This window comes from Chiloscyllium plagiosum, unplaced genomic scaffold (genome assembly GCF_037043375.1).
Source record: "Chiloscyllium plagiosum isolate Xiang-an unplaced genomic scaffold, Cpla_swu_hap1 HiC_scaffold_48, whole genome shotgun sequence".
Classification (NCBI taxonomy): Eukaryota; Metazoa; Chordata; class Chondrichthyes; order Orectolobiformes; family Hemiscylliidae; genus Chiloscyllium; species Chiloscyllium plagiosum.
This window is the reverse complement of record NW_028270186.1, coordinates 1155323-1179192: the sequence shown is the minus strand read 5'-3', so window position 1 is coordinate 1179192 and position 23870 is coordinate 1155323. Positions and strand designations below refer to the sequence as shown.

Here is a 23870-nt window from a genome sequence, read left to right as displayed (position 1 = left end):
TTCATCGGGTCGAAGTGGACTTGATGGGCTGAATGGCCTACTTCCACGCTGTCAGGATTCTACTCAAAAAAACCTGATAAATCTAAAGTTGTGAAGTTACCAGGAACAGACGACATGTATCACAGGGACTAAAAAGAAATGGCAGTGGAGACAGTAGATGTATTATAATCTTTCAAATGCTTCTGATTCTTGAAAGGTGCTAGCAGATTGGAAAATTGCTAATACATCTATTCAAGAAAGGAGGCAGAAAACAATTTGCTAGTTAGCCCAACATCTGCCTTGGGAAAATATGAGAATTCATTTTTCATCAGATTATAGCAGGATACTTTGAAAATTGTAAAGTGATTAGGTGGAATCAACTTGGTTTTGTGAAAGGGAATTTGTGTTTAATTTATTGGTGCTTTTTTGATTAGATTAGATTAGATTAGATTCCCTCCAGTGTGGAAACAGGCCCTTTGGCCCAACAAGTCCATACCGACTCTCCGAAGAGCAACCCACCCAAACCTATTCCCCTACATTGACCTCTGACTAATGCAACTAACACTATGGGCAGTTTAGCATGGCCAATTCACCTAACCTGCACATTTTTTGAGGAAGCAAGGTGGTTAAGAGGGCACCTATGGACATGGTGTTGTATATCCCTAAAAGACATTTGATAAGATGCCACATCAAAGGTCACTACATTAAATAAAAGCTCATGGTATAAGGGGCAGCAGATCAACATTTATCAAGAGTTCATTAGCTAATGGTATACAGAGAGTAAGGATAAATGGATCGGCAAGGTATAATTCGTGGAATGTTGCAGTGCTAGGCCCTCAACTATTTGCACTCTATGTCAATGACCTGGAAGTGGGGATCAAATATATGGCAGTTATATTTGTCAACGATGACTCTAAAGGAAGTAACTTATCAAGAGGGGGCAAAGAGTCTGTAAAGGACATAGATAAGTAGAGTAGGCAGAAAACTGGCAGAAGTGTACAATGGGAGAACTTGCCACTTTGGCAGGAAGAACAAAAAGCTGTACATTAGTGCTTGCCAAACATGTTTCCACCTGCCACTCTATTCTGAGACTTGAAAATTGTGACGACCTCTCAGTGAGCAGGAGGGAGGAGGAAAAATCTGATGAGAGGTTAGGGCAGAAGAAAGAAACAGTGAAACTTGGAAATGATTTACCTAGTGCACCTGAAATAGAAGCTGGATCTACTATTGCTTACACCCAGAGGTTTCAGCTCACCACCCCATTAAACCATACTTTTTATGCCCTGCACTTTACTATTTAAGTGGACAGAAATTGGCCGACTTAGTGGTGCAGAGGGGTTTGGATCTCCTGACTCATGAATTACAAATAGTTTATGTACAGATGCAATAATGTTGTTTATTGCAAGGAGAACAGGGAAGAGGAGGGAAATTTTTCTCTCAGAGGTCACTGGAATATGGAGTTCTGTTCCCCAGAGAGCATTGGAAACTAAAAGAGAAAAGGCTGGAAAATCTCAGCAGGTCTGACAGCATCTGTAAGGAGAGAAAAGAACTGACGTTTTGAGCATTGGAAACTAGGTCATTTAATTTCTTCAAAGCTGAGTTTGTTAGATTTTTTGATAGAAAAAGGAGTCAAGCCAGACAGGGAGGTGAAGTTGAGACAACAACCAGATCAGTCAGTATCTTCTTGAATGAAGAAGCCATCTATTGTATTGGTGACTGCTTTACACATGGTCTCCTCATTTGGTCTCCACAATAAGCAAAAACATTCTTTGTACATCTACCTCATTGGACTCAAGATCTCTACCAGGTCACATCTCAGTCTGCTCTTTCAGAGAGAAATGTGTCACAGTCATTTCTGATAATTTCCTGAAACAATGCTCACTCGAGTCCCCTCCAACCTTCCAAAGAAATTTCATCAATCAAATTCCTGGGTACCTTCGCTATTCACTAGAAGCAGACATTATGGCAGTTTCATTTTTAAGATCACAAGAGCCAATTACTTGGAGTCAGTTGGAGTCTAATTGCTTTTTGGAAATAAACCATTCCTGCGGTTAATTTGAAAGTATTTGATATTACTGAAGGAAAAATCTGTTTATATTAGACACGATTGACTTCCCCTTTCCCAATCCTCAATATACTTTAAAAAAATGTGACATGGAAATTTGCATGCATAATAGCATGATATCTAACATGTGACAGTGCAATGCTGGGGCACAATAGATACAAGTGAAAAACAGCTCTGTTCTGATCATACACAATCTTACAAAGCATGAAAAGGGTAATCTTCAGATGAAAGAGTCGGGCGGTGAACCAATAATCAGACCCTGACCTTAAGGACCAGTGTGATGTCTGACCAGTCTAGGTGGAGATGTTATTCTCCATAATAATTGAGAAACCTGAAGGATCCAAGTGCCACCATTGGAGACAGGATGTAAACATGGCGTCGCATGTTGACAAAGACAGTACCCCTATTATAACTCTGAATATAGCCATTTGAAAAGGCAAGAATTGACAGGAAGTGCATATAGCTGCAAGAGATAAGAATGAGATTAGAGGTGAATAATTATTTGGGCTGGAGGGCCATGAGATAATTTTTCTTCAGCTGTTGAGGGCTGTGCGCATAAAAGTAATTATGTTAAAAATGACTCGCAATAAAATTTGTCTGGCATTTGTATGAAGAACCCTTCTTTGGTTAGTTAGTTAATTAGATTGGATTAGGAATCGTGGGTTCCCCATTTACACTATAATCTGTACAGTACAAAGAACAAAGAAAATTACAGCACATGAACAGGCCCTTCCGCCCTCCAAGCCTGTGCCAATCCAGATCCTCTCTCTAAACCTGTCACCTATTTTCTAAGGATCTGTATCCCTCTGCTCCCTGTCCATTCATGTATCTATCTAGATACATCTTAAATAATGCTATCATGCCCGCCCCTACCAACCACCACCCTCAGCTTAAAGAACTTTCCACGCATATTTCCCTTAAACACTTCCCCTCTCATCTTGAACTCATGACCCCTAATAATTGTTGTTCCCCAACTCTGGGAAAAAGCTTCTCGCTATCCACCTGCCTGTATGTGTCATGATTTTGTAGACCTGAATCAGGTACCCCCTCAACCCCTGTCTTTCTAATGAAAATAATCCTAATCTACTCAACCTCTCTTCATAGCTAGCACCCTCCACACTAGACAATCTATCTCCTTTTCCACCTCTCCACTCCACCCTCTCCTCCCTGACCTATCACCTTCATCCCCTCCCCCACTCACCCATTGTACTCTATGCTACTTTCTCCCCACCCCCACCCTCCTCTATCTTATCTCTCCACGTTTCAGGCTCACTGCCTTTATTCCTGATGAAGGGCTTTTGCCCAAAACGTCGACTTCGAAGCTGCCTGAACTGCTGTGCTCTTCCAGCACCACTAATCCAACATCCTGGTGAACCTTCTCTGCACCCTCTCCAAAGCTTCCACATCATTTTGTTCATGTGTCGACCAGAACTGTATGCAGTATTCCAAATATGGCCAAACCAAAATCCTATACAATTGTAACATGACCTGCCAACTCTTGTACTCAATACCCCATCCGATGAAGGAAAGCATGTCGAATGCCTTCATGAACACTCCATCGACCAGGGTATAATGGACCTGAACACCAGGTCTCTCTGTACGTCAATCTTCCCCAGGGCTTTTCTATTTACTGTATAGTTCATTCTTGAATTGGATCTTCCAAAATGCACCACCTCGCACTTGCCCAGATTGAACTCCATCTGCCATTTCTCTGCCCAACTCTCCAATCTACCAATATTCTGTTGCATCCTCTGACAGTTCCCGTCACTATCTGCTACTCCACCAACCTTTGTGTCATCTGTAAGCTTGTTAATCAGACCACCCATACCTTCCCCAGATCATTTATGTATATCACAAACAGCAGTGGTCCCAGTGGTACATTAAGAAAACTTTTAAGATATCTGTTAACTTGTTCATACATAGAATGGAGGTGATGCCACGAATTGCTGCCATTCAACTGAATGGTTTGCTCGGCCATTTCAAGGACTCGCACATTGCTGAGGGCCGACAATCACACGTCAGTCAACTGGATGTGAATGGCAAATTTCTGTCCCTCAAGAACATGAGTGAATCAGGTGGGGTTTTCACCACACTTGATAATACCATCATTGTTGCCATAACTGATGTTGGCTTTTAATTCCAGAATTATGATTTAATTTTAAATTCTGCCAGGTATCATAGCAGGATTGGAATCCATCTCTATGAAGTACTAGCCTTGACCCCTGGATTAATAATCCATTTACTGCACTACTATGCCATCAGATTTCTCCAAATATTCTGAGGAATCATAAATTTACTGAAAGATAGCAAATAGGCCAAGGGTGGGCTCTTATCGGGATATGGGTAAGATGGGCTGCAGCAATAGTTGTAGTAGAATCAGACATGAAGTCTGGTGAGGCCCAGCTGAATGTCAGGAGTATCTCGCTCCATCCTTTTTGCTTTGACAAGCAGCAAGACAAGCTCCTTGCCAGGTGACAGTGAGATCTCAGTTCAGGGAGATGAGACTTGTTAAACATTTTGTTGACAGCCCAACTCCCCTCATTAATATTCAGCTTTCTATCTTACTAAACTCAGGAAACAAGCTGGAGTTTGAGAGAACTCGACAGGAAATCCAGGCCATGCACCCGGTAAATTCAGCTTTCTGGTTACTCAGAAGCACATTCATGTTGGAAGTTGTGCACCACTATGTCAAGACACGATCCATTGTCTCTGGCCACATCACCCCACATCCGTGAACACTGGTATCTGACATTGTTCTAAAGAAACAACCCTCGAGGCATATCTGAAATCCACCTCGAGGGCTCTTCTGCATGTACCGCACGATGCACCAACAGCTTTCATTGTAATGTTGCAGCCAGGACACTGGGAGCTGAGGGACACACACCCAGCTCATGGACTGGACCAAGCTGCATTGCCAGGCAGATAGTTCACTGTCACAGCACTCAATCTGAGCCCAACATCATTCCTGCCTTGCATAGTCTTGCCTTTTTGCACTTTGCCCCCTCAGCCAAGATAGGTGCATATCACTTTTATCTTGCTTTATGACTGAGCGCAGACAGAAAGGAAAGAAGCTGGTTGTGGTTGTCAGCAGGTTTTAGTCATGTCAAGGAGGATAGCCTTTGCTGAGGCATCCCAGCTCGGTAAGTCAAGGGCAGGCTTCAATACCAGTTCAGGCACATGGTATAGTCAGTCAGCCACTCATGGTCAGGATGTTCTGTATAGAAGGGGTTAGGAGCCAAAAAATGGGCAGCCAACACCAATCTTGACTCCTTTTATCCTAATAGGAGCTGCTTTCCTCCTGGAAAGACTGAGAGGCAGATATGAAAGGAGATGCAAGTGGATGGTGTATTGGACTAGGGCAGACCATTCAAAACATTCTTAAGCACGCAGCCCAGACTATAACTTTGCAAATTGTTTCGTTAAGTATACAGTGAAAGTTACCCAGATTAAGTTAGCGAGGTTGACTACCAGGTTTAAAACAGACAAAAAATGTATTCACAAAATTACCCAATGAAACATGAAGAACAGAATAAAGACCCCTACAGAACTCCGTCTGTCCAAACTAGACTTAAGTATACTGTTTCAAATATACACAACAGTGCCAATAAGCAAACCCCCTTTAAAACACAGTACAATAAAAGGATCAGGTGCTTTCAGGTTGAAGTTAGAAGGGCATAAAGAGAGAGTTTCCACACAGCTCACTGTTGAACTCCAAACCAGTTCTGGACTGAACTAAACTGCTCAGCTCAGCGAGAGAGCTGACCATTCCCCTTTCATTATACAGGTCGCTTCTTAAACATGACCACTTTGGCCTGAAGTCTCATCTGTTTATACACGCAAACAAAAAGACCTCTCAATACCCTTTAGCCTCTGTACCAAACCAGACTAATCAGAGCCAGGCCTGGTTTATTACCTCCTGAAAACAATCAAGGACAGAGTCTCCTTGAGCCAAAGAACAGCTTTTCGGAAAAAAAGGGACGAGCTTTGTGACAATGGCACAGCTGTTTGCTTTGGTGCAGGTGAGGAGATGTTCTGAGTAAGTAACGCAGGGTAGGTACTGTTGAGAGTCTGGATGATTGACAGTGAGTGAGGGACAATGTTACAGGCAATACTGAGAGTGATAGAGCATGAGCCTTGATGGAAGGTAGCTGACTACCAGAGATACAGACCGTGTGACAAATTGGAAAGAAGTTGGCAGCATAAAGTAGGCCATTGACCTACAGAGCTGGGCATTTCTGCTGACAGCTGAGGCTGTGTCCATCCTTGGCAACCTCAGACTAGGTGTTGTAGCATCTACTGCTGGCCCAAAGTGAAGACGAAGTCGTGTGTCTGCTTGACCCCATCCAGCTGGACATTCATGTCAATGACCACAAAGCAGAGCACCAACTTCCGACTGTCCGCCATGTCTGAGGCAAATATCAGGAACTAAACAGGACAGCTCCAGACTGACATTACTTGGCTGGATGCTCAATGGCTTTTTAAAGATGGCTCAAGTACAAGAGATGCCAGTAAATGCTGGGATATCGCTGAGTGGTGAGTTGTTCTGGGAATAGCATGTGGTAAGTTGGGACTGAAATCAGATATGAAGTAGGGTTGGAGTACACAATAACGACGCAAGTTAACGATACAGCAAGCAATGTTGTTTGGCCTGGTGACAGAAACCTCTCAGAAAACTCAAAATAACTTACACTGTGTCAAAAAGCTGCAGGATTCAGTCCATATTGTTTATGAATATGGGGTGAAATTGGTCAGGAAACCATGCAAATGAGAAACAAAAATATGTGTCGGATCAATGAAAATATTTGATAGGGACAGTTGCTGATATATTTTATGATCAAACTATACTGTATCCACATGCACTTTCACTCGTTTATCTGTTCCAGTAGTTAGCCTTTTTAGTGAATCAGCAGCAATCAGGAGATGAGTATAAGGTGACTTACGTTAGAAGTCTTCTTGCTGCTCTTGCTGTTTCTTCACCTCGCTGTAGCAAACACATTCCTTTCCCAACCAGAAAAACAGCCTCAGACCACTTCTCATTGTCAGTCATGAAAGATTATTCTGTCAAAATAGAAAAATCAGGTTACCTGAGTTCCTTTCCCTCTTAAATTCTCTGATTCCCACTCCCCTAAATATTTCCTAGATCCCCTGGGTGGTTTGACAAATGTTTCTGGAGGCAATACTACTTGATGGCTGTAAAGGCCCCATGTGCCATTGGGCATTGGTTTTCCCTTGTCTGGATTAGAAAGTACATGAATTTCTACAGCATCTTTTACCACCTCAGGACCTCCCAAAGTGCTTTACAACCATTCACATACTTTTGATGGTATTCACTGTTATAATGCAGGGAATGTGGCAGCCAATTTGTGAACAGCAAGCTCTGACAAGGTCAAACAAAGAAAGGATCAGCTGATGTGTTTTAGTGCCATTGGCTGAGGGCTAAATATTGATCAGGATACTGAGGGAGGACACCCTGCTCTTATCTTTCAAAGTGGGATCTTTTATGTTTATGCAAGGGGAGATCGGACTCAATTTAATGTCTCATCTGAAACAGAGCACCATCAACAGTGCAGCACCACTTCAGTACAGCTAACCTCAGCCCAGAGGTTTTGCTCACATCTCCTAAATTGGATTTGAACAAATGACCTTCTGAGGTAGAGGAAAGAATGCACAAGTCTCTCTATATGAGATTTTTTTTAGTATCTCACAGTTACATGACACCTGTCGTGTTAAAATCCATACCAATCTGTCAACGTGCTGTTTTGGTTTGGTCTGACTTTTGGTCTCAGTTTCTGTGTGAAATTCAGAGCTTTAACAACACGGTGGTAAAATGAGGGAAGGTGTTTCCTGATGTTGCCAGGCGCTGCTTACAAATGCATGTCATGGCTCACCTGTAATTTTTTGGTTGACAGTTCCTAGTCTCCCATTAGCCAGCTGTCTGAGCTGAATCACTTTCTTTATGACCTGTGAGTTTGTGGCTGTTATGGTGATTTAGAAAACAAACTATCGGGAGCTGACAGATAATTAGATGCAGAGGGACAAATTATATTTCATTCCAGCATCCGTGAAACACAGTGAGACTGAATGCACTCCATTTGTAGAATGTTTTGTGATTCTCAGCAATACTGATATGAGACAGCCATAAAGGAAATCAAATACCTTTAATAAATTGCCCTCCATGTACTACAACTCCACAATATTTTCTTGTAACGATGACATTTTGGCAATTTAGAAAACTGCATGTCAACATGACAGATTTTCTTCCTCGTTGATTGCTTGCTAGATCTCACTATAGGCTAAGTGAACCTCTCACAGTGAAATCTGTGCCTTCCACATGTCACAGGCCGACACTTGACCTCGATGGTACATCCTGGTCTGAACACGAACCAATGTTCAAGGTGTAATTTAATCAGCACCTCCTGGTGTACTCAACTGCCTTAACTATAAATTCTAGCATCCTACTGCTTTGTGTTCAGACACTCCAATCAAATGCTTCCAATGTTTTCCTTTCTCAAACAAGGCTTCCTCCCATCAGTCGTGTGTTTACGGGTCAATTTGTCCTCACTTGTTTCTTTCGGCTTCCACCCAGAAATTGTTAGGATTACCTCAGCAATCATTGGATCACCCGCTGCTCTTCCTGCCAGTGCAATGCCACAACGAAGCAGATATCTCCCTCCGTTCCTCACTCAGTATTCCAAAGGGACTGCTCCCCAAGCATCCTTCTGATCCACTCCTTCGCCACTTGCCACATGTTCATGCTCTTTTACCTCTTCCTTTCTCATCACCCAAACACTCCTTCAGAGTCACACCATTTTTGACTTGTACTTTTTTAAATGTAGTATAAAATTCATACACTGTGGAAATAGGCCATTCAGCACATCGAGTCACACTGACCCTCTGAAGAGCATCCCACCCAGACCTACCCTATCCCTAAAACCCTTCATTTCCCATGGCTAATCCATCCAGCCTGCATAACCCTGGACACTATGGACAATTTAGTATGGCCAATCCATCTAACCTGCACATCTTTGGGCAGTGGGAGGAGAATGGAGCACCCAGAGGAAAACACGCAGACAAGGGGAGAATATGCAAACTCCACTCAGACAGTCACCCGAAGTTGGACTCGAACCCAGGTCCCTGGTGCTGTGAGGCAGCAGTGCTAACCACTGAGCCGCATGGTGTGGTAGTCATCTCTGTACCAGAGAGACAAAACATGGACTGGGCACTGCTTACATTCAACCTGTAAAGTCTGCCACCTGTCATTTCAAGTGTCAATCTTTCTTTGTCCTCCTGTTCCAAAGAAGTTCAACACTCATTTGAGGAACAGTACCTCAGTTTACTTGACTTCAACAGTGAATTCCAAACTTTTAGATCAAAACCTTTGCCATCATTTGGTTTTATGTTTCTTGCAGTCTTTTTTATTTATTTTCCCTCGTTTCTTTCTTGATTTCTTTGCTCTGTCTTCAGATAGCTGCGTAGCTGCTATCCACACCTTTTTGAGACATGTTTTGCCCTTTGTTTTTGCCCCCTGAAGTCTTTTATCATTTCATCCACCTCTCCTCCATCTGCAGACATTCTCTTCTTTATCATGCCTCCTTTCACTGCCTGAAAACATGCTGCATTTCTAAGTTCTCTCAATTCTGATGAAACGTCATGGAGTCAAACCATTAACTCTGTTTCTTTCTGCACAGATACTGCCTGATACAATGAGTGTTTTCAGCATTTTCTGTCTTTTTGTATCAGAATGGTCTCATTTGGTTGGAAATCGTACGAACAAGAGATGAAATCTCCTCCATGTTCCTCAGCTTCAGCATGGTTGAAGATCGGTAAGAATAATTAACAAGAAGAGAAGATATGGCCAGTTAAGCCAAATGAGCTCTCTGAGAGTTCGGTTGGATGTTCGTAACGCAACTTGTCTAAGTCGGGATGATGACCAGCTCTCCAGCAAGTGCTTTATCTTGAAATGAATGCAGACCAATTACAACAGTTGCTGCTGTCAAATCACTGGCACTTTTATAAAATACCAATTAGGATGGCATTGTCATCAGTCAAAATCAAATATTGCTTTCTTTTTAAAGAGAGATAATGAACTTCAAATTATAATGAAAGAAAAGGAAATCTACTTAATCAAAATGTTCTGGACCATGTCCTCCAAGACATTCCATCATTTATGGATATCCTGAGTGCAGAGGCAATCAGAGACATAGAAACATAGAAAATAGGTACAGGAGTAGGCCATTCGGCCCTTCGAGTCTGCACTGCCGTTCAACATGATCATGGCTGAATGTGCAATCTCAGCATCCCCTGGTGCTTTGTCTCCAAACAGGACTGATAGTCATTGAGCTTGGGAAAGACACTGAATTGGGTTCCATGACATTCTAGTGACTGGGTGCCATATGGAGATGGAGATATCTGCTGGATGGTGCATCAGACTGGCTGCAGCACTGAGTGTGTGTGTGTCTGTGGGTGCCAAGGAATAATGCTCTGCAAGCTTTTCTTTCATTGAAAAGGCATGACACCTGAACAAAATGTATTTTGCCTACAGAGGACTGGGCCCTGCATATTATCTACACAGGTTATAGCAAGCATAGGTGAGAAATATTGCAAGCCTGACTGATAATGTGGTTAGTGTTATTCTTAACACTTGGCGACTTTCAGTAAATGGTGAGCAATCACAGAGTCACGCTGAATGTGGAAGAATTTTCCTCATTTCAGGAGGAAGTGTTTTGTCAACTGAGATTCAGAATGACTTTTCTCATGCAATCTCCTGCCTTTCACGTGGTTAGTTATGCAGTTGGGATTTTGCGTGTCTTTTCCAGGGAAACCTGACCCACACAGCCAGAGGTGTTCACCATTGCTGGGATCACCTAGTTTTCACACATCCAGCAACATAATTAAAGCCCACGGCTATTCCGAAGCTGCAAGCCTAGAATAATTGGTCACACTGCAGCACTCATGGCCCAGAGGAAAGGAAGGCTCATTCTCCGCTTTGCACAGAGCGACATGATGGTGTTACTGGACAGGGTGGTGGAGAAGACAACAGTCCTTCTTCCAGGTGACAGGAATCCACACAACTAGACCACGCCAGACTAGACATACACTGCAGCCTGCTCCAATTCTGACTTGGAAAATTCTTCCCTGTGTTCTGACTTTTGTAAGGTTAGGGTAGTTCAGGTCAAGTTGACAACAGCCAAAGGGACATGCAGTTTAATAAGATCCATCAGTCAGCTGGGTGTATGGCCTACGTAACTGGTTTTAAAATTCACATTATTTTAATTCATTTATGGGAAGTAGGCATTTTTGGCTGAGTGAACATTTATTGCCCATCCCTCTTTGGCCCTCGATAAGGTGGTTCTGAGCTGCCTTCTTAAACCGCTGTCATCTATGTGCTGGAGGTAGAACATATAACATAGAAAAGTACAACACAGAACAGGCCCTTTGGCCTACAATGTAAAATAAAATAACTTAACCCGCACACCCCTCAACTCACTGCTATCCATGTGCATGTCCAGCAGTCACTTAAATGTCCCCAATGGCTCTGCTTCCACCACCACAGCTGGCAACACATTCCATGCATTCACAACTCTCTGTGTAAATAACCTACCTCTGATGTCTGCTCTAAACCTTTCTCCTGATATCTTAAAACTATGACCCCTCGTATCAGTCAATCCTGCCCTGGGGAAAAGTCTCTGGCTATTGACTCTATCTATTCCTCTCATTATCTTGTATACCTCGATCAGGTCTCCTCTCTTCCTCCTTCTCTCCACAGAGAAAAGTCCAAGCTTAGTCGATCTCTGTTCATAAGGCAAGCCCTCCAGTCCAGGTAGCATCCTGGTAAACCTTCTTTGCACCATCTCCAAAGCCTCTGTATCTTTCCAAAAATAGGAACTGGACACAATATTCCAAGTGTGGCCTCACCAGGGACTTGTAGAGCTTTCGCAAAACCTTGCAGTTCTTAAACTCAATCCCCCTTTAATGAAAGCTAAAACATCATATATTTTCTTAACAACCTATCCACTTGGGTGGCAACTTTGAGGGATCTATGTACTTAAACACCAAGGTCCCTCTGTTCCACCACACTGCCAAGAATCCTGTCTTTAATCCAATATTCAGCATTCGAGTTCGACCTTCCAAAATGCATCACTTCGCATTTATCCAGGTTGAATTCTATCTGCCATTTCTCAGCCCAGCTCTGCATCCTGTCTATGTCACTCTGCAGCCTGTAATATCCCTCGATACTATTGACGGCACCTCCAATCTTCATGTCATCTGCAAATTTACTAACCCATCTCTCAACCTCCTCATCTACGTCATTTATAAAAACTACAAAGAGCAGAGACCCAAGAACAGAGCCCTGTGTGACCCCACTCAACACTGTCCTCCAGGCAGAATACTTTCCATCTACAACCACTCTCTGCCTTCAGTCAACCAGCCAATTCTGGATCCAGGTAGCCATGTCTCCCTGTATCCCATACTTCCTGACTTTCTGAATGAGCCTACCACGGGGAACCTTATCAAATGCCTTGCTGGAGTCCATATACACCACATCCACTGCTCGATCTTCGACCTGTCGTCACCTCCTCAAAGAACTCAATAAGATTTGTGAGGCCTGACCTGCCCCTCACAAAGCCATGCTGACTGCCTTTAATCATGCTGTGTTTTGCCAAATAGTTATAAATCCTATCCCTCAGAATTCTTTCTAAAACTATGCTGACCACAGACATAAGACTGACTGGTCTGTAATTGCCAGGGATTTCCCTATTTCCCTTCTTGAAAAGAGGAACAACATTTGCCTCCTTCCAATCCTCCGGTACGAATCCCATGGAGAGTGAGGAAGCAAAGATCTTCGCTTAGCAACCTCCTTTCTCGCTTCCCGGAGCAGCCTAGGATAAATCTGGTCTGGTCCTGGGGACTTATCTATCTTAATGTTTCCAAAGTTTCTAGCATATCAACTTCATCAATTTTGATCTGGTCAAGACTGTATCCCATCTCCTCAAAATTCTCATTCACAACAAGGTCCCTTTCCTTAGTGAAAACCAAAGCAAGAAACTCATTTAGGGCTTCCCCTATCTGCTCAGACTCCACACACAAGTTCCCTCTGCTATCCCTGACCAGCCCTATCTTCTCCCTGATCATTCTCTTATTCCTCATGTATGAGTAAAATGCCTTTGGGTTCTCCCTAATCCTTCTTGCCAAGCACTACTGCTGTTAAGGGGTCTGTAGAAAACCCCCAATGAGGTGGCTGTTCCCTTGCTGTTCCTACCTTCCACCCATACTGACTCAGTAAACAAACCTTCCTCAACAACCTTTGTTTCTGTCGCTGTGATGCACTCTCTGATTCCCAAATCAAATCCACAATGCCCACACTCCTGGCTTGTACCTTATAGATGGTGGACAGCCTTTTGGGAGTCAGGGGGTGCATTCTTGTTGCAGTATACCTAGCCTCTGTCCTGCTCATGCCACCACTGTATTTAAATGGCTAGTCCAGTTGAGTTTCTGGTTAATGGTAACCCATAAGATGGGGTGATAGTTGGGTATTCAGTGATGATAACACCGTTGAATGTCTTTTATTGGAGATGGTCATTGCTTGGCATTGTGTGGCGTGAATGTTACTTGGCATTTATCAGCCCAAGCCTGGATATTGTCCAGATCTTGTTGTATTTAAACATGCACTCCTTCAGCATCTGGGGAATTGCAAATGGTGCTGAAGGTTGTGCAATCATCAGTGAACATCCCCATTTTAGACCTTCTAATGGAGGAAAGGTCATTGATGAAGCAGCTGAAGATGGTTGGGCCTCGGACACTGCCCTGAAGAGATCCTGCACAGATGTCTTGGAACTGAGATGACCAACCTCCAATAACCACGGTCATGTTCCTATGGGCCAGGAATGACTCCAACCAGCAGACAGTCTGCCCCGCTGGCTGGATCCTTGCATCTGTGGTATCAGGGACCTCAGGAGGAGGCTGAGATGGATCATCCACTGGAAAGCTTTGATACACCATATTTGGCCATTAAGCTTATGTGGTAAGCAAATAGCATCGTCCCAATTTATAAAGTTGTAATATTACAGCAGGAGAGATATATGAATTCCAACATCCACAAAGACCAGTGAAGGTAGGCCTGTGGCAGACAAAGTGGAAAACCCAACAGTACAATTTTCAACTGGCACATCGGAAAGGCAGCTCGTTCACCTGCTCCAGTTGAAAGATGAATTTGAGGATAGAGTGGAGCTCATTCTGGTGTATATCGAATCAAAGATAGCTAACATACTGGAAATATGCAAGGCATAGGGGGTGAGGTGTTGTTCCATCAAAAATGCAATGTTTGTAGAAGCTAAGAGAGGCTCAGTGAGAGCTGGGCCTAGAGAAGAGCCCACAGCAACACCATTTATTTGGACTTGGTTGATACCATTGAGGCTGAACACAGCTGCACGAGTTGTTAAGTTCCGTTAACACCAATACAGACCATGGATGTGCATCTGCACTGCCATGACATGGGATCCCCTACAAATGTCAACCTCTTCCTTGAGCAGCGGCTTTGTGATTGCCATAGCAACAATGAAGAAACACACTCTTTGCAAAGGTAAAAGAATCCTTCATTGTATATCCGAAAAATTTGTCCAGAGTCAGTTGTGGTTGACGCATCCTCTTGTACACTATTAGGCAACGTGTTATTCTTACACAGTTCCAACAAATGTTTTTGTAACTGGCTTCTGAGGAAGGCTGTGCAGTCATACTTCATGGGGGATCCGAAGGATACAAACGGGATGCTGCGAAAGCAGCATTTTGCCAAAGCAGTTGTTTGTTGAAGGTGTTGCTTCCAAGTCCTTCAGTCAGGTTTGTGTCTGGGTTGGCTATTGTGCCTCACACTACCATCAAGTATTTGTGCCAGTTTTATACCTGACAACTCATTGGTGTCTCAACACATACATGTGTAAGCTCAACTCTGCACACCTTCAAGGGGACTCAGTGTTTTCATTTGATGTGGGTTTGTGGCATACAGCTGGATAGCATTCCCACTTCCAAGGACATTCCAGTCAGGACAACACCTGACCTCTGAAGCTCCAGATCTTTATTTCCGCCTGGTCTCTTGCTTGTTTCCAAGGTGCGAGACTCTGATAGGACAGGAATGCCTGGCATCCCCTGGGTCTAAACTGCTTCGAGTACAAGAATCATTGGCAAGAAGGCATTTTTTTATATCACTGCGATGCATTCTAAATCAGGCCCAAGCTTCCAATTAATGTCTGGTCATGATATGAATAATGTTGGGAAGATTTGCAAATTAATATTTAAGCTGCAAATTAATTCTGGCTGATTAAATGAAATTTACGAGCCATTTCTTGGCTGTCATTTTCTTTCACAGGCACTGGGCGAAGCTTGAGCAGCTTACATATACGTTCCCAACCTCCACAGCCTTGCACAGCCTTCCAGACAATTCTCATTTTCCATCATCTGCAAAGTTTTCTTTTGCTCCTGTGTTTTTGAAGTTTTCCAATTGCAACCAGCCGCCCCAGTAATGTGGGAGAAAGTGAGGGCTGCAGATGCTGAAGATCAGAGCTGGAAATGTGTTGCTGGAAAAGCACAGCAGGTCAGGCAACATCCAAGGAGCAGGAGAATCGACGTTTCAGGCATGAGCCCTTCTTCAGGAATGCTGAGGAAGGGCTCATGCCTGAAACGTCGATTCTCCTGCTCCTTGAATGCTGCCTGACCTGCTGCGCTTTTCCAGCAACACATTTCCACCCCAGTAATGTGGTCTGGGTTCTACATGAATGCACATTGAGAACTGAGGAGTGGGAGGGAAACACATGTGACTTGGCTGGAGGTCCCAGAAGGAACTGCAGCCCTTAGATCTGACAGCAGGTCATATCTCCAGCCGGAGTTGGCAACCTTGCAGGCAGAAGGCCTCAGTCTCAGGTCCATCCATGAACAGGTCTGGCAGGGGAAGATGAAGATAGCAAACCATCACTCACACTTCATCAGTTTTCATTTGGCCTGATGATTATTCATGAGGCTGGAGAAACTGAGATGGCATCACTGACGTGAGGATATGCAGACAGGGATTTCTCAACCCCTCCACCTTCTGAGCCTTCCACTGGCAGGTGCTGTCGTCATATAAATGCATATCTGTGCAAATTGCAAAGACACAACCCCCCCCCCGTCCAAAGTTGAAGCATTTCTGTGCTTTTATCACACAGCTTGGGTTGTTCGATAGGTGACTGGGTCCAGCTCCCTGGTCCTTTACCTCTGACACCCACCATCTCGTGTGGAGCTGAAGCTCCCCCACCCTCCTAGGTAAGGATTACATTGCTGCCTTGAGGGATTATTATGCGGCTGTCATCTGTGGGGGATGTAACAGACTGTAGGTACAGCATCGCCTGGTGGTGATTTATGGGCCCTGTCTCGCACCACAAGCAATTTGCTCAGTGTTGCGCGGAGGATGAATGCTTCACTGTCAGCACTGCCATAACTGCTTCCCCCCACCCCCCCCCCCCCCCCCCCCCCACCTTTCCCATTCCCAGCCACAGCACATAAACAATCTTTCAAAGCGCTGACACCCTCTCATATTTGTTGGTTCAGAAACATAAAAGCAAAGATGGATGGCCCTCTCGCCTTAACCAATTTCCTCTGCTACTTAATAACATTTCAGGGAACTGCCTGGCCCCCATGATTGATCCGTCAGAGGCCTGCATTTCAATATCGAATGAAACAAAAGACATTGTGCTTACAAGGTTTGGCAAATTAAGTGTATTGTAAGCTGTCAGGTAATAAAATGCTGAAATGTGGTGCTGCAGCGTCCTGGTTTAAGCTTTGATTTAGTTAAATGAGAATGAAGGCAGTTGGAAGAAGCAGACACCATTTGAGTGTGTGTTGTCTGCTCTGGGCATTTTTATTCATCGCGGCCTGCAGAACGCAAAGGTGAGGAATACATCCACATCATCGACCCCAGCGAGGAACCGGATGACAAATCTAGGCAAGAGGCCCAGGGAATTTTATATCAGTTACAGAAAGTGCTTGCATTGCATTCCGCTGGGAAAAATATCTCTCACACCAATACGAGAGGGAGGAATTATCGTGAAATGTTCAAAGGGCCTTCACTAATGCACAGGAAAAAGGCTGGGCCCAGTTTCTATGTGGTGGTACGCTCCACAGGTTCAGTAAACAGGTTGAAAATAAATCACAGGACAAAAGGCCATTCAGCCCAGCCATTCAGTAATCTATCTATGCCCCAGCTCTCATTCTCATGCCCCTTTTGTTCCCTAACACCTCTGAAATTTATCCATTTGACATTTATTCCTCACTCCAGTAATTCATTTTGCACTTCCATTTTGCCAGCTTCCTTTGAAGGAAAACTGCAAATGTCATTTGAAAGAAAGAAATACCTACTTTTCAATTGCACCTTTACAACCTCCAAATGTTATAAAATGCTTCCAAACGAATAAAATCTTTTTGAAACTTAGTCACTTTTGTAAGGTAGGAAATGTAACATCTCAATCTGTGCACAGCAAGATCCCACAAGTGGTAATGTGACAATGATTCAGTGAATCTGTTCCAGTGACTTAGATTGGGGATTTTATGTGTTTGGTGGAGGGTACAGACAGAACTGTATTCTAACCTCCCAGAAAGATAGCACTTCCTCAGAATTGCAATGGGAGTCCCTGAATTTTATGCTCCACTCTCAAATGGGAGTTTTTGACTCGATGACCTCTGAATGAGAGAAAAGCATGGTCTTCACTGTACAGCTGGCTTGACCACCTTGTTTCTAAACCAGAGCATCTGTGTTTTTTAACCTCCAGTCACAACTTGTATATCTTTTCCATATCCATAGCAGCATAAACAGTTGCATCATGTGTTGTCCACGTCATGATAAGAAAGCAGCTGAACAAAGGTCAAGGAGTTTAGTAACAACCCCAGTCTCATTTCTCTGGGGTCAGCTCTGGGTCAGTTCAGAGCACTCTCACCTCTGAGTCAGAAAGCTGTGGGTTTAATTCTCTCTGAGAGGATTGAGCCTCCAGTCCAGACTAATGTTCCTTGTGCGGTAATAATAAAAGGGGGGCCAGAAAACTCACATTTCTGTAATCCCTTTCATGACTGTGGATGTTCCAAGGTTCTTTATAACTAATAGATTACTTTTGAAATGTAGTCACTGGTGTCAGGTTGAAACATAGCATTTCAATTTGTGCATAGCAAGCTCCCACAAACAGCAATATGGTAATGGCCAGATCACATGCTTTCTAGTGATGTTGGTTGAGGAATAAGTATTAGCTAAAACACTAGGAAGACTGTCCCTGGTTGTCAAATAGTGACACGAGCTGGTTTGCATCCACCTTTCAGGGCACTTGGACCTGTTCAGCATCTCTTCTGACAGCCAGTGCAGCTTTTTCTCAACACTAGACATGGAGTTTCAGTCTTGATTATGGTCATAGGGTTTGAAATCCATTTCTGACCAACAGTTCTGAGTGCAACCTGCTTCCCTTCCAACTTTCTCTTTGGCAAGTCACAGCAACGTGAAGGCAACCACTCCTTTAAAAAAAACACCAGCAGACAAAGGCAAATTTTTAAATAAAAAACGCATTAAAATTGACTGAAATTGGGAAAAGGATAAATTAGATTTTGGTTAGGATTGATGCAGAGCTGTAAGGAAAACATGATTCATTGTGAGGCAAGGCAGCATTTCAAATACTAAACCATTCTGTGTTGTTGCAATATTGCTATTCTTTAATTCTGATTTCAATGCATAACTACTCTTAGCTGAATTTAATCTCCTTCAATTGTTTTATGTCTGCACTTTAATACTTTCAGTTCCCAAAGCGTACAAATTTCTGAGGCAATAATAACTGATCGTGGATAATATCTTCACAAGCAGGGCTAAAAATTTGAATTTAATTGTCAATTTAAGTACAGGTTCTCTGCGTGCAGTTTCCTGTTTTACATTAAATAGATTTACATTGAATTTACAACACAGGAACAGGTCAAGCACTCCATCTGGTCTCTCCTTCAGTCATTGAGTCATGCGGTATGGAAACAGACCCGTCAGTCGAACTCATCCACACTGATCATAATCCCAAACTCCCACCTGCCTGCACTTGGTCCATATCCCTTCAAACCTTTCTTATTCATGTACTTATCCAAATGTCTTATAAACTGTCCCTGCATCCAACGCTACCTCTAGAAATCCATTCCACACAGTAAAACAGTTGCTCGTCAAGTCCTTTTTAAAATTTCCTCCTCTGACCTTAAAAAATAGCTCCCGAGTCTTGAAATCCCCCAACATGGGGAAAAGACAAATGCCATTCACCTATCTACACCCATAATGACTTTATAAACTTCAATCAGATCAGCCCTCAAACTCCTAACTGCAGTGAAAGAAGTCCCAGCCAATCAAGTCTCTCCCTATAAATCAAACTTCCCATTCCAGGCAACACCCTGGTAAATCTCTTCTGAATCCTCTCCAGCCTGACAGTAACCTTCCTATAAGGTGACCAGAACTGGACACATTACTCCAGTAATGTCCTTTACAACTTATTATACTCAAAGGTCTGGACAATGAAGTCTCGTCTGCTCAATGCTTTATTAATGATCCTGTCTACATGTAATGCAAACTATAAAAGAATTATGTACCTGAACGTCAAGGTCTCTCTGTTCTACAATACCACTCAAGGCTCTACTTGGGCCTGCCCTTGTTTGTTTTACCAAAACACAATACCTCATGGTTATCCAAATTAAACTCCATCTGCCACTCCTCAGCCCATTCACCCAACTGATCAAGATTTCTATGTCCACTATACACGGTCCACTACACAACCAATTTTGGTATCATCCACAAACTTACTAACCATGCTTTTTATGTTGTTGAGGTTGTAAGTTTGTTCACTGAGCTGGAAGGTTTGTTTTCAGATGTTTCGTTGCCATGCCCGGTAACATCATCAGTGAGCGCTGGTGTTCTTTCCCTCTTTCTATTTCTGTGTCTTGGTCTCTGAAGATGGGCGATATCACCTCCAGTTCTTTTTTTCAGAGGTTGGTAAATGATGTGTTTATTGATGGAGTTCTGGTTTGAAGGCCAGGCCTCTCGGATTTCCTATGCGTGTCTCTGTTTAGCCTGTCCCAAGATGGATGTGTTGTCCCAGTCAAAGTGGTATCCTTCTTCGTCTGTATGTAAGGATACTAGAGATAATGGGTCATGTCTCTTAGTGGCTAGTTGGTGCTCATGTATCCTGGTGGCTAGTTTCCTGCCTGTCTGTCTGATGTAGTGTATGTTACAGTCTTTGCAGGGTATTTTGTAAATGGCATTAGTTTTGCTGGTTGTTGGTACAGGGTCCTTTAGGTTCATCAGGAGCTGTTTCAGTGTGTTGGTAGGTTTGTGGGCTACCATGATGCCAAGGGGTCAGGGTAGTCTGGTAGTCATCTCCGAGATGTACTTTGATGGTAATGTAGCTAGAGTTTCGGAGCACGTTGTGTCTATTTATTTGGGTTTGTTGTTTAAGAATCAGTGGACTGTGTTTATCGGGGACTGGTTCTTCTTGAGTACGTTGTATAGGTATTTTTCTTCTGCTGCTCATAGTTCATGGGTGCAGCAGTGCATTGTGGGCCATCTAATTAACGCCCTGAAGCAGCTCCGTTTGTGGGTGTTGGGATGATTACTCTGTAGTGAAGCTTCTGGTCTGTGTGTGTAACTTTCCTGTAGACATTGGTCTGCAGTTCTCCATTGATTGTTCATTCCACTGTATGGAACTGCAGTTGTGGTAGCCCACAAACCTATCAACACACTGAAACAGCTCCTCATGAACCTAAAAAACCCTGTACCAACAACCAGCAAAACTAATGTCATTTACAAAATACCCTGCAAGGACGGTAACAGACACTATATGGGACAGACAGGCAAGAAACTAGCCACTAGGATACACAAGCACCAATGACCCACCAAAAGACTATCTCTAGTATCCTAACATATCGACAAAGAAGGATACCACTTTGACTGGGACAACACATCTATCCTGGGACAGGCTAAACAGAGACACGCATGGGAAATCCGAGAGGCCTGGCGTTCAAACTGGAACTGCCATCAATAAACACCTCAGTTTGGACCCCATTTATCAACCTCTGAGAAAAAGAATCGGAAATGATTTCACCCACCTTTAGAGAGCAAGACACACAAATAGAAAGCGGGAAAGAACATCAGCGCTTCATCAGAGGATCACTGATGATGTTACCGAGCATGGTGACAAAACATCTGAAAATAAACCTTCCAGCTCAGCGGTCAAACTTACAACCTAAACCTCAACCTGAGCTACAAATGCTTTTTATATTCTCATCTAAATAATTTAAATAAAAGACAAAAAATTGGACCCAGTACCAATCCCTGTGGATCACTCCTGACTTCCTCCTGGAGTTTGGGTAACTTTCCCTAAAATTCGTCTGTGGTCCTCAACTCAAACGCTCCATGTGACAGTGTATTCCATGCATCCCAAAGCTGAATACTGTGGATGTTGGAAATTTGAAAGTTCGGCAGGAAACGCTGGACATATTCAGCGGGTCAGGCAACATCAGAGTGAAAGCCCATTGATCTGAAACACTGGGTGGATTTTCAGGGAGCAAGGGAAATACTGCTAATGGCTAAAGATAGCAGCTGGAAAGTAATTGCGGGATCTTTAATCTCACTATGGCCTTTCAAGGATTTGAGCTGGTTCAGGTTACGGAGTGACTGTTGAAGGAGCTAAGCCGCAGGTAAAGAAATTGCTTGAGTGTCAGTTCTGCTTCTCTGACAACGTTTACGTACCCAAATGAAGCAGCATCGAATGTTTCTAGTTCTGTTCCTAATACTTTAAAGGACAGTGACAATTGACGCTTACCTATGTTGTGAAAGTATGTATTTCTAAGCAAGTGAAACATTATGAATATTAAAGTTTTATTTTATATGATCCTTATGTCACTATGGAGTTCATTGGTTCTGTAGAGTGTCTTGTAGGTGAATGGGGAAACAGATGCCAAAGTTTAGTATAGGGTGTGTAACCAGCTAGAGGTGGTGTGAACAAACGTGCCATTGTTTTCCTTATTGTCAAAGTACTGATTTTTCCATTTTCATCTTACTTTCCCAACTTTCCTTTCACTGCCCAAGCGGAATATTCTGCTCAAGATTTCCCTAGTCGCTGCCAAGGAAGCTTCAGCCATAAACTACGCATTTTAAATTCAAAAAGATAATAAAGGGACTAGAAAGAAATGACTTCTGCTTGTACAAAGAATGCAGAACATTCCAAAACATTTTACAGCGAATGGTACACAATCAGTCACATCAAAGCAAAACAATGCTTCAGATATCAGAGATCTGAAATAACCACAGAAAATGCTGGAGAAACTCAGCAGGTCTGGCAGCACCTGTGCAGAAAGAAATAATGTTTTGAGTCCAATGTAACTCTCCACAGATACTGTCAAACTTGCTGAGTTTTTTTTCCAGCACTTTTTTTGGTTTTAATTATGTGTAATCACTGTTGCAACGCAGGTGAATACAACAGCCAACGTGCTCACCAGGTTGTAGAGTCAGAGTCACAGACTCATCGAGTCGTACATCACAGAAAGAAACCCTTCAGTCTAATTCATCCATGGTGACCATGCATTCCAAACTGAACGAGTCCCATTTGCCAGCACTTGACCCATATCCCTCTAAACTCTTCCTATTCATATACCAATCCAAATGTCTTTTAAATGTTGTAACTGTGCCAGCCTCCACCACTTCCTCTGGCAGCTCATTCCATAAACACACACACCATCCTCTGTGTGAAAAAGTTGCTCCTTGTGTCCTTTTTGAATCTTTCCCCTCTCACCTTAAACGTCTGACCTCTAGTTTGGATTTCCCTACCCAGGGGAAAGACATTGGCTATTCACCTTATCCATGCCCCTCATGATGTTATAAACCCGTACAAAGTCACCCCTCAGCCTCTGACACTCCAGAGAAGCAAGTCCCAGCTTATTCAGCCTTTACCTAAAGTCAAACCCTCCCAGTACAGTACAAGTACCCTTGTAAATGTTTTCTGCACCTTTCCAGTTTAACAATATCCTTCCCACTGCAGCTCAACCAATAATGTAATCATGACCATAAAATCTTCCATGAAAAATATCTCGGTTTCAGATCTCATCTGATAGATGGCACCCATAATGTACATTGGGAAATAGCCTGGAAAATGGGCTTCAGTCTTTGAGTTGTAATCACAAACAAAGGGCTTTCTGACAAGAATACACCTCAGTGTGCCTGGTTGGCTTGGTGCCACATTGTATACTGTACAGTGCCACCCTCATTATTTTAATTCAGCTCTCAACCAATGAGCATTCAACCCTATATCCACCTTAACATCAAGATCACCTTTCCCAGCGCTGTATCAAGGCCAAGCCTTCCTTTGCCTCAACACACCTGCCTCTGAAATCCTATGTTCTTCCCAATTATTCCAATGTTTTCCTGGCCGGCCTCCTATTGCCAGGAAGTTCATTCAATCAAAATGATTTTGCCTTTTTCCAAACCCCCACTGATCCACTCATCCAATGACCCATAATCAATATTGGGACCCACACCTCAATTTTTAAATTATCATCCTCATGTCCAAATCCCTCCATGGCCTTACTCCTCCTAAGCACTGTAATCTACTCCAGGCTTGTGAACTCCAGATGTCTGCACTTTCCCTGTTTTGGACCTAGGGGAATTGCCATTTCATTGTTCCACCCATTGGTGGGTCATTGAAATAACTCCACAGAGGCCGGTACCCTCTCACCAAGTCCCCCTTTATTTCCACATGGACAGTCCTTGACACTGATCCAGCTCCCTCAGAGCCAGCTCCCAGAGTGA

The 23870-nt window shown here is 43.3% G+C and overlaps 1 long non-coding RNA gene across 1 annotated transcript in view; it reads right to left on the bottom strand.

Annotated features, from left to right (window-relative positions):
• LOC122543222 (uncharacterized) overlaps positions 1-23870 on the bottom strand; it is a 210775-nt gene that overhangs the window by 114342 nt on the left and 72563 nt on the right. The window contains exon 3 of the long non-coding RNA XR_006309964.2: positions 6985-7102. This is a non-coding gene — a long non-coding RNA (uncharacterized LOC122543222). The remainder of the gene's footprint in view (positions 1-6984; positions 7103-23870) is intronic.